Genomic DNA, 6,706 nt, shown 5'->3' on the forward strand with positions numbered 1-6,706 from the left:
CATTGTACGAATACTCTTCTAATATATATATATATATACACACACGCATATTAACAAATATAAAAGAACGAACGTTTGCAAAAGTAGATGAATGAATGACGGTTGGTCATGACGGTTTAATAAAACAAATAAAATATTCCAATTTTACTTTTTTATTTAAGAAATAATTAAATTTAATAAAATTTTATGATCTCCATCTATTTAAAAAGTCTTAATAAGGCGGCAAGCCCCACGGGCAGCTTGTTTGAGGTCACAACACACGGGGATTACCAGAAAGTTCTACAATTATTGTCTCCTCATTTACGTAACTAACCCTCAACTTTTAAAAAATTACATAAGGATCCTCCAACTCCTATAAATCTCTCAATGTTTTTTTATATATCAATATGTCTACCAATCTATTAGTTTAGTTTTCAGGTTCTACAGTTTAATCGGTGGGTTCGATTCTGATGAGAATGAGAGTTAAAGTAAGAGACATAAGAAAAGATCTTCATCCTTAGATGCACATTAGAATGAAATGCACAAGATCAATCCATATATCAAACACGATTTATGATGTCGACAATCATGCACCTTCTACTTATACACACAGGTAGACACAAAAGGCATTAATCATCTCTACATTTTATTAATCATCGTATTTATTTTAAAATATAAAGCTAAAAAACAATACGAGAATAGTTAGTTATTCTGAAAAACTCAATAATTACTTTAAAAAATGAAAAATAATAACCAATAAGCTGAAATACTTTACAGAGTAAACTACGTTTTCCGTCTCTGTAGTTTGTTGAAGCTTGTTATTTTCATTCATGTGATTTCAAATTCATCAACCCAGTTTACAATTCATTGCATTTTCCATTCATGTCGTTAGCCTTAAGGACAAAAGCACTGACGGAGTTAGTCTTAAGAACGAAAACATCAATCAATTATAAACTACATGGATGAAAACCGTACTTTTTGAAATCATATAGAGCAAACTTTACAATTTTAACAAACTATGTGGACTAAAATCATAATTTACTCTACTTTATACAAATTATAGTTATTGTTATAGTTATGGTTTGAATCTTCTTCCAAGAACTTTGGGTACGTTTCCTTGTAGGAAAGTATTTCCTCAACGTTGAATAAATAACGATTTTATAATCAATTTAATAATTGTATTATTTTAATTATACGATTTGACTGAAATATTATCAATCATATTTAAACATATATTACAGATAACCAATTTATTGATGCATATCAGTAAATTTTAAAAACCTAATACTGAAATTCTATAAAATTAACTGATGAATATGTTTAAATATGATACATGTATTGAGTCGTATTAATACGACACAGTGTTTCAATTACTAAAACAAAAATAAAAAATAATTTTCGTGTTTAAATTATAATACAAAGTTGAAATAAAATTATATTAAAAGGTGAATTTTATAACTTATTTTGAATATTTTCTAGATTTTGTCACAAGTTTTTTAGAGGGTGTTTGGGATTCCTTATAAACACAATTTATTGACTTATTCCGGTGTAACACCAATAATAAACACTTTTTGAATGTTTCGATAAACACAAGAAGTTTTTGAAGAAGTTAAACTCTTCTGACTTATAATAAGGGGCTGTTTACTAACTGCTGACCGTACTGACTCGGTCAGCATATCTGACTCGGTCAGCGGTCAGTGTGTTTACCAAAATCACGAATCTGACCGAGATCCCGAACTGCTGACCGAAATCTTACCCAAACAGCGTCTATTTCATGCTTACCCGGGTCAGTTTTTACGTTTCCATACTTGCCCTTTTCACGATTAGGTTTTTGCACCCGTCGCTCTCTATCGTTCCCTCATCGCTCCTCCCCTCGCTGGTCCCGGCTCTGCTMTTCACGGTCGATCMTTCTCCCTCGTCACTCTCGTCCCTTCTCCTTTCTCCCTTGGCGCTCAAGTCGTTCCTCCCTTGGTTGCTCGAAAAGGTACAAATCTTTTTAACTGATCGGTTTATACATTTGTTGAGTTTTTCTGTTCTCTGGCTTTATATTATGTACGATGGTGATGCATTACTCAAAGAATCGACTGATTTCATTACTTGATCATGTACCTGTTCTGGGGATTTAGCTTGATTTCATTACTTGATCATGTACCTGTTTTGGGGATTTGGCTTGATTTCATTACTTGATTTCATTATATTTACAAATAGGATCATGTACCTGTTCTAGTTGATTTCATTACTTGATTTGGCTTGATTTCATTACTTGATCATGTACCTGTTCTAGTCTTGTTAGAGAACACATGTACCTGTTCTRGGGAGTAGGAGATGAATAGGATAAGAGAAGATTTGAGATGAATCAGAGAAACCCAAAATAGGATCAAGATCATAAACCCAAATGTCAACTGGGTTACGTTTCCATTGCTCATTATATTAGCAGTACAAGGAGAAATTTAGGTGAAGTTTCTTGCTCGTATATAAATACCCATTTTTTATATGAATACCCATTTTATCTTGAAAAGAAAGAATGGTTTCAATGGGCTTGCGATATCGCTGCAAGCGTTGTTGCCACTTGGCCCTAGTGCGCGCTCTCTAATGGTCGATTTTATTCCTTCCGTTTGTTTTCTTGATGGCAGTATGACTCTTCGAAATCCCTGGAATTTCTTTTGGTTGATCATCATACATTCCCTACAATTTCTTTTTATTAAACACCTCCCTTTTTCTGCAATTTCGTTCTTGTTCTCATCAAAATCACCATGGCTCTTACCATCAGCACCMCTACTGGTTCTTGTATTCTTCTTGTGAAAATATTTTAGTTCTTTGTAAACTACACTGAACATGAAATCGAAGAAGAAATACACCAATTGATAACTCCAGTCATATTCGTGATGATCACCTTATGTATCTTCTCAAGCAAACTTCATAGGAAACCACACTTGGCACTGTGATCAACCTTTGTATATTGATGCTGGTCACCATCATCACATCACATCACATAGATATTTGGCAAGTCTACATACCACAAAATTTGCTCTTTCAAAGATGTTATATAATTCTACCAAGATAAGCTCTGTTCCTCCATTCGTGGTTATGGTTGTTTTCATTTTGTTGAGAAGCTTCTCCTTATATTAAATTCTTATTCTTCCATAACTTTGATATCTTATGATTTTACAAGTCTCCCCTTTTTTGAATATTTGATGACTAGGATTTAAAGTGACCATACTTCACAGTGATTTAAGTTTGAGCTCCTTAAAGTGACCATACTTCACAGTGATTTATGTACACATATAAATTCTCTTTTGAAAGGAATCAAATAACCACACACAAGGAGGAGAAAGACAGCTAGGCTGCTGTTTGATGCGAGAGAAGGACAAAATTGGACACAGCAGGTTGCTGTTTGATGCGAGAGAAGGACAAAGACAGCTAGGCTGCTGTCTTCACACAACCGCTGCTGTTTTTGTCCTTCTCTCGCATCAAACAGCAACCTGCTGTGTCCAATTTTGTCCTTCTCTCGCATCAAACAGCAGCCTAGCTGTCTTTCTCCTCCTTGTGTGCTGTTTTTGGGCGAAAGGCGACGAAAAGCAGTGGCTTTCGGCCACTGTTGCTGCTGGTGGTTTTTGGGCGAAAGGAGACGAAAAGCAGTGGCTTTTGGCCACTGTTGCTGCTGTTGGTTTTTGGGCGAAGGGGCTGGTGAGGTGGTTGGTCTACTGCAGCGGTTTGGCTGATAGGCGAGGCAAGAAGGCATCACAGATAGCTGCAGTTTGGTGAGAAAGAAAGACATAAAACGCAGCAGGGCTGCTGATAAGCAGCTGCTGCTCTGCGAGAAGGGAAAAAAAACAGGAGGCGGCATTGAACAAGAAGTCGTTGAAGTACAATGGGGGGCTTCTCAAGACAATGGATATATGGCTAATCTGCGGGATCAGATTGCGACTCAACTGTTTTCAAATGTTTCAAATTAATTTTTATTGTCTAGGATGAAAAACAAACAATTTCTTTTGTCATTAACGTTTCATATCCCGTTTGTATTTAAGTATGAACGATTATTAATATATTTTTCTATTTAATTTGAAGTATGAAAATTATATTTTGTTGTCTTATTTAACAGTTAACATATGAAAAGAAGTAAAATGATATTATTTTTATTGGTAAACATTTATTTAAAATATACATTTTGTTTTTTCTCTTCCATTAAACTATTAATAACAAAAATAATCATATATTATTCAATATATAATTACAAATAGGGTTATATTGGTCATTATATTTTTGGTAAGTACTTACCAAAAACATTTGGTAAACATTCTTACATGGGACAACACTTACCCGGATAACACTTACTCGGGTCAGCACACTTACCCGGACAGCACTTACCCGGTAAGATTTGGTAAACAGCCCCTAAGTTGATAAATGCTTTTGTAAAAAAACATAAGTTGTTTTAGATAAGGAATCCCAAACGTCCCCTTAAACTAGTAATACAAGTGCAGGTTGCATGTGTAACTTATAGGTAGCAGTTTAGGAAAATCTAACGAGCTTTCTCATTTTGAGTGATTAAGTTATTAAATATTTTTTCTAGCAAATAAAGCTGTAAATTTTCTGAAGCTGATTAAGTACATCGTTAAGACATATAAAATCAGTTAATATGGTAAATCAAAACCCCCATTTCTTAAGAGTTGTTTGTCACTCTTTTTAACCCATTTCTGCTCTTTTTACTCACCCAAATACCCATTTCTGCTCTTCTAATATATCTTTGGTCTAAATCAGTTATAAAGTTAAGAAATAACTAAAAAGTCGGATTTTGGACATTTTAAGTCGTAGTGACGAGTCAACGTTGTGGTAAGCAGTGGCTGGAGCTGCAGAAATATCTTTTTTTTCCTCCCATAATTCATTGTCAAAATAATGAAAGACGATGCAGAATATTGAGAAGTTATTTTCTCCATCTCAAGTCTTTTTCACCTCTTCTACTATATAATGAGACACTCGGACATTTCATTTGGACCATTTTTTACAACCGAGAATCAACTTAGAATCCTTTAGTTCTTGTGTTTGCTTTCTACTTAGTATAATTTATGCATTATTTTACTTTCTATTTGTACTGTGGGTTCTGACTACAGTGGCAAGTTTTTGTTTAATGCAATTTATGCTTGAATATTTATATTTCTTTCATTATATTTTTCCTTATAAGCAGTAAACAACTCCCCTGGATGTGGGTGTAACCCGAGAGGTCAAAATGTAATGCTTCAGTGTTACCATTTTTTGCTAACTATTCAGTTTGGTTATTCGAGTTGAAGATTTAACTCAACGCGGACAAGTTGATCACTTGTAAGTGTTAATATTAGATATTTGACACAATCAAAATACGACTTGAATAATACAAAAAGGTTTGAGAAATCGTTAATAAATCATATAGAGATACGGGTTTTTGCATAATTGCACTAAGATTCATATGTGGTTGAGTTGGTGTGTCATGGAGATGTGTGCATCTCTCTATATTGGTGGAACTAAGATCTTATAAATCTACTTAGTGAGGTTGGCAAGCCGAAAGTTGGCATTTGTGGATACTTTATGATAAAACCGTAACCGCAACTGCAACCTATACGACGTAGCTTCAAGAGGAGGAAATTATATGAGGTTATTTTCTGACCCGTTTTTTAACCATTTAAGTTACTGTTATTATCTCGGGGGAGGAAGCTTACATCCATACCTGCTTTTTATTACTTGTTATTTTTAAGCCATCAAGATTCTCTCAACAACAATCAATTTCATAAAATCTAATTTTACACTGAAGGTTCGTGGAAATATCATCCATACCATATTATAAAGCATTCGACAAAAACTCTTAAAAACCATGCATGAAGTATTGTTTATTGATGCATATTACTTAAAATTCAAGTGTACAAGTAAATTGTGCATAAGTAAAACTTATTAAAGCTTCAAGTTTGAATTTGTGTAACTAATTGCAGATAAACATTTATTTTAAATATACAAAATCTAAAATATAATTAGAGTAATCATTGAGTTCCAACAAAGTACTTAATTATTATATTTATAAAAAAATTATATTATTAAACCCAAAAAAATGAATTAAAGAAATACACAAAAAAGAGAAACTTTAAATAGTCAGTTTGGTACCAACATCAATATTTTTTTTCCAAATTTTTATGATATATTTTATTTAAAAATAAAAACATTATCGTTTTCTCAAAATTACATAAAACCGTACTATAACATCGACCGAGACAAAAAAAATAAAACGAAACATTAAAATCGAAATGTATCCCGCTGCATTGTACGAGTACCCTTATAATATTCTTAATAAATCCAGTCCCTATGAATACAATTTTTAGTAACTTTCCATTATATTACTTATGAGTGAACTCAATAATTGATGTGCAATTGCACCACTATTATAACACATTTACATGTGTATTATTTTTTGCTATTAATAAAGCCTCAATAAAAGTAGAAAAAAACTCAACATACTTTTGTAATTGAAATAAAATTACATAAAATCTATGAACTTTTTAAAAAAAATAAACACTTCAATATTTTTTTATTTTTTTTTAAATTTCAAAAAACATTTTCGTATGGTTATTGGAGTAAAAAAAAGAACTCTTAATCTCTAACTTTTTTATTGTAACAAAGTTAGTAGAGACACTTATATATATGTATATATGGTGGAGGTTCAAACGAGAACCCTGTGATTTACGAAAACGCGAGAACAACTCAATAA

This window comes from Cynara cardunculus (assembly GCF_001531365.2).
Source record: "Cynara cardunculus var. scolymus isolate 2C chromosome LG 2, CcrdV1, whole genome shotgun sequence".
In the NCBI taxonomy this organism is placed as follows: domain Eukaryota; kingdom Viridiplantae; phylum Streptophyta; class Magnoliopsida; order Asterales; family Asteraceae; genus Cynara; species Cynara cardunculus.